The sequence below is a fragment of the Acinonyx jubatus genome, chromosome D2 (assembly GCF_027475565.1).
Source record: "Acinonyx jubatus isolate Ajub_Pintada_27869175 chromosome D2, VMU_Ajub_asm_v1.0, whole genome shotgun sequence".
NCBI lineage: Eukaryota > Metazoa > Chordata > Mammalia > Carnivora > Felidae > Acinonyx > Acinonyx jubatus.
Genome location: NC_069393.1, coordinates 53,911,181 through 53,917,180, shown reverse-complemented (window position 1 = coordinate 53,917,180; position 6,000 = coordinate 53,911,181).

The window sequence follows — 6,000 nt, the reverse complement described above, 5'->3', positions numbered from 1 at the left end:
GTAGGAAGAAGTATGAGGTTATATGAGAGTCTAGAACAAGAGAATTTGACTGTACTAAGGAAGTCTTAAAATAGTGCTCAGGCTGAAGACTGACTGAATGTTGTGTACGTGTACAAGGAAGGAAAGTATTCCCCAGATAAAAGGGCTAGAATGTGCAAGAATCTGTGATAGGAAAGAACAGTCAGGAAAGAGGTATGAGAAGAAAGTTTGGGTGGCTGTACAGGGGAGAGAATGAGGAGATGAGGCTTGAGGTCGGACTTGAGTTTTCAGAGGATCCCCTTGCTTGAGCTTGAAGAAAGGACAAGCGTTGAGTGGAGCGGAGGTGAGAAGTCCAGTCATTCAGGTGTGAGATAATGGTAGCTCAGGCCAGAGTGGTGGTGATGGAAACATAAGGGAAGAAGTTGGTTGTACATGGTATTCGTCTTAGATATGAATACTGGGTTAGATTGGATATAAATTTTGCTGATAGTTTAGCAGAAACTAAATTTTGATTATTCCTTTTGGCAGTGAAATAAGAATTACTGGTTAAAAAAAAAGTATATATATATATATATATATAGTATATATATAGTATACTATATACTATATGTATATATATATATATATATACACACACACTATATATACTGTATATATATATATATACACTGTATACTATATATACTGTATATATACTATATATATATATATATATATATATATATATATATATATATATACATAGACACACATACATGCTTTTAAAAAGTTATGGAGGACCACACTGGGACATAGAAGATTAGGCCCTCCTTGAAGCTTATTATATACACAGAATATGAACAACTAAAGTCTCAAGTTTGAGAAAATTGAGTCATGGACCTTTGAGACAGCCTCCAGATTGAAAAGTACCTCTATAATTTTAAGAGTAAAACTAATTTTTATAACCAAGTTTGAGATTATTTAGCTTGTTTGGATGGCCTAATGGAGCATTCTTTTGCCAATATTCTAAGTGATTTTTTTTACCCCATCCCTTCTGTAACTGTACTCATCTCTAATTTAATGCATTTAATTTAAATGCAAATTTAGACATGATTCCTAAAAGATGAATACCTGTGGTAAAATTGCAGGAAAATTCCCCAGCACATTTCCTGTGATAGTGAAGGTTTGCTGCATTTGTCACTTGAGGGCAACCAGCAAGCTTTGAATTAACAGGGACACTTACTATGCCTACACATCTGAGCTTGTAAGATGTACAGTTGCTTCATCTTAAGTGGCTTAAGACATTCATAGATTACAGCACCACATTGGTAGGTATAATTAGCTAAAATTTTATTTTTGTTTCCAAAATATGGTTCAGTAGCATTCATAACCTTCACAGCACCAGCAACTGTAGGAGTAGGAGCCATGACTATAACACGCCTCTTCCAAAATGTATGGGAAATAGAAACATCTTAACCTTCAGAAAAACGAGTAAGTGTGTGTGTGTGCGTGCGTGTGTGTGTGTGTACACAAGTGCATAAAAAAATCTTTTACCTGAGATTGTTCAGAAGTCTAAAAGATGGCATAGCGAAGAGAACACAAGAAAATGTATAAATATCTGGCCGCATAAAGGCGAGTACAGGAAGTAGTACAGAGGAATCTATCTCTTATGCTTTTGGCTGCAAGTAACAAACCCAAACTCAAAGATTAAACAGCAGAATTAGCTCTTACAACAGGAACTCCAAGTGCAGGGCAGGCTTCAGGGGTGGTTGCCTCTGTTCATTGGCGCAGTGATGTCATCAAGGACACAGACTCTTTCCAACTCTTTCTGCCATCTTTTGTGTTGTGTTGTAGGAGAAAGTGTCATTAGGATGTTAACATCAAGCTGAGCAAGATGGCTGCAGCAGCTCCAGGCATCACATCCAGAGCTACACCACTGCTTCTTCCATAATTTGCAGCATTCTGCAAATTTATCTGGCTTCTTACAAGCTTTGCGGTTTCTCCTTTGAAATGATCTCTGAAACCGTTTTTGAGCTTCCCGCTCTGGCATTGCCCATTGCATATTGCCAGGGGTCTTCATAGCCTCTTTTGATTATGAACTAATTCTTTATACTTTGTTGGCTACTTCTGAGGACTTGCCCCAAAACCGGAAACCCTCACTCAGTTGAATTCTAGACTGAATAGATTCAGTTTATAGCTTTATAAATTCCATTCTCTTCTGCAGTTGTGTAAGACTCCTGAGAAGACTTACATTAAGCCCTTTTTCCTCTTTCCTACCACCCACCACAGATCACTGATAAGGGTCCCACCCTTTATCTTGGATTTGCACAATTGGTTCAGAGAATCTAGATCAAACGTAAATTTCTCTATCATTCCCATCTTCCCAAGCGCCTTTCTTTGAAGGTGTTTTCCTTACCTGTCTCATTGTCTTAGGACTAGAATAATTATATTCCGTTGCGATTTCTCTCAGGGATTTATCTTGGTTGTTATTTGAAACTGGTATTTTAAAAAAAACTTTTTTTCTTTTTAATTCTAACTCAATTGAGAGGCAAAATGAAGTGGCCTTCCCCCTCTTCTGGAAAGACTTGCAAATACAGATCACTTTGTTACTTGAATCCCTCCTTGGCTCCCTTAACAATCCTCGCCTCCTGGGTATTGCTTCAGGCTTCCTGTGGAAGGAGACTCAGAGATTTTCTGTTATTCCTCAAGAACCGTCTGCTCCATCTGGCCATTCCCAGATACAACCATTCTTCTTCCATCTCTCTCTAATTTCAGTGGCCAGGTCACAACCTTCCCCATCATCCAAATTTTACCCAAAAGGAGAAATCAGATGCCGATTTTATTGAACTTTGTCCCTACACCTCAGATTGGCTAGAATGTTACTCTTTCAACTCTGAGCAGCTAGTGTATGTTTCTTATGAGGAAGGACGACCACTTTAATTTAGCTGAAACTAAAGCAGACTTAATTGCCAGCAACTACATCCTGAACTTCCAACTGACTAGGTCCAGTTACCTCGATGGATCAAGTTTCCCGCAGGGACTTAGATCAAACCAACTGACTACATTTTTAGTGCAGGTAAATGTGTTTCGTTTCCCAGTTGAAGAATCCAAGTGGGTAACTTGCTGATTGGAAACTTCAGAGAAACTGAATAAGAGGGTATTCATAATTTTTATTCAGTTTAGAGAAATCCAAAGGTCCGAGTACTAAAGGCCTCATTTCTAGGATCTTTGCAACCCTTGATATAGGATAAAAGCTGGGCTTTTCCTGGCTCAAAAATGCCCTACGGCAAGGAGCCTACAAAGAAGACTTTGTTTGAGGCCACTTCTTGTAGGATCAGAAAAACTCTGTCTGGAAAGTAACATTTTTATCTTTGTTCTTCTCTTCCATGTGGATTTCTATGACTGCATGGATTCATGGTGATGCTTCGCATCAGTGCTCCTCCCTGTTATTGGGTCCTGAAGATGTGGGCCCCTTTTTAAAAATTTATATATACATATAAATATACATATATATAAATATACATATATATATAAATACACACACACACACACACACACACACACACACAAATACATACACCTGTGTAACCACCACTACAATCCAGATCTAGAACATTAGCATTACCCTAAAAGGTCTCTGGGTGCCCTTTCCCACTAAACCTCCCCAACCCAAGCCCCACCCAAGCAACCATTGAGAGTAACACCCATGAGACAAGGATCTGTCAGTGTGGAATAAACCTGTCTTTCCTAGAGTTCTAAACAAATACAAGTGCAGATTTCCCCCACTATCTGAAAATAGAGCTTCCTCTGAAAGCTTTCGTAAGCCAAATGTTGTAAAGCAAAGAAGCATTTACCATTAATAAATATGGAAGATTGTCTGAGTGTTCCCAGACCCAAGAAGGATTCATCTTGCTAATGGATGCACAATATAAATTGAAGTAAAGCACAGGTGCTCACAGATCCAATTCGAAGCTGTGGCAGCTTGATGCTGAGGTGTTCGTGTAGTTCCTGGGGAGGGAGCTTGGTGGGCCACTTTCACTACTTGGGGTATATGCTGCCTCTATAACCTACTGCAAAACAAGCACTGGATGCTACTTGCTTTTTGCCGTTTCCCTCAAAGTGAATATCCTCTTTGGATTTCTTTCGGTTAGTGAAAACACATACCGATGTAAGTCTTTCGTAAAAGCAAAGTAGTGTAACACAAACCTTCAAAAAGTGGAGAACCCATATAGAAAGGGTTCTCTTTGGAGTCTGGCTTCTTTTATTCGGCATTACTTATCTGATGTCCATCCATGTTGTTGATGTATTTGTAGTTTGTCTCTTTTTATTGCTGAGTATTATTCCACTGTATGGATATGCCACAATTGGTCTATCCATTCACCTGTTAGTGGGCATTTGGAATGTTTCCAGTTTGGGGCCAGCTTTTGTTCGGATATATGTTTTCATTTCTTGTGGGGAAATATTTAGGAGTGGAACGGCTGGGTCATATGGTAAGTGGATCCTTAAATTTATAATAAGCTGCCAAACTGTTTTCCCAGAGTGTTTGTACCATTTTATATTTCCACCAGCAATATCTGAGTTCCTGTTACTCCACATTCTCACCAATATGTAGTCATTTTAATTATAGCCATTCTAGTGGGTGTGTGGTAGTGTCTCGTGGTTTTCATTTGCATTTCTTCGATGACTACTGGTGCTGTAGATTTTTTTTTTTTAATTTACATCCAAATTAGTTAGCATATAGTGCAACAGTGATTTCAGGAGATTTCTTAGTGCCCCTGAACCATTTAGCCCATCCCCTCTCCCACACCCCCTCCAGTAACCCTCTGTTTGTTCTCCATATTTAAGAGTCTCCTGTTTTGTCCCCCTCCCTGTTGTTATATTATTTTTGTTTCCCTTCCCTTATGTTCATCTGTTTTGTCTCTTAAAGTCCTCATGTGAGTGAAGTCATATGATATTTGTCTTTCTCTAATTTCACTTAGCATAATACCCTCTGTGGATCTTTTTTTATGTGCTTGTTGGCCACACTTACATGTTTTGTCACGTGAACAAATGCTTATGAACACCTGATTTTACTAGGCAGTGACACTTCATCTCTGGCCCACTTGAACTTCTAGAATGGCTACCAGAGTTGCACTGTTCCTACCTAGCCACACACCCTCTTGACTCCATACCTCCTCCCTTTCTGTGGGTCACAGATCAGTACATTTCCTTTTTTTTTTTTTTTTTTGTGAAGGGCCAGATAATAAACATTTTAGTCTTTGTAGGTCATGGCAACTTTGTCACAACTATTCAGCCCTGTCATTCATTGTAAAAGGTGCCAGAGGCAACATGTAAGTGAATGAATGTGGCTGTGTTCCAATGAAACTTTATAGACCCTGAAATTGCCACAAAATATTCTTTAGATTGTTTTTCAACCATTTACAAAGGTAAAAATGATTCTTAGCTTGCAGACCTACGCTTGCCAAACTCTGCTGTAGATGGTTCACAAGATTTCACTATGTCCTTAGGATGCAGTAAAATCACACAGTTAGAGAAGTTTGAGTCCAGTTCCACAACCTACTGGTTGTGTGTCCTTGGGCATATCTCTCCCCCTCACTTTTGAAGGAGACTTTCCAGGGGCGCAGTTGGTTAAGCATCTGGCTTCCACTCAGGTCATGATCTCACAGCGTGTGAATTTGAGCCCTCCGTCCTGCCCAGAGCCTGGAGCCTGCTTCGGATCCTGTGTCTCCCTCTCTCTCTGCCCCTCCCCCGCGAGTGCTCTGTCTCTCTCCCTCTCTCTAAAATAAATAAGCATTAAAAAAATAATAATAAAAACAAAGGAGACTTTCCGGAAGTCCCAAACAATGCTTCCACTTACATTTCATGGCTGAAACTTAGTCACGTGGCCATGCCTCAATGAAAGGGAGGCTGGGAAAGTCCTTTTCGCTTCATGACCATGCGCCCAGCTAAACTTTTGGGTTCTGTTACTGAGGCTGAACGGGTTTTGAGGCAAGTAATGCAGGCTGTGCCACACACTCCTTGTCCACAGTCCTATCCAGATAT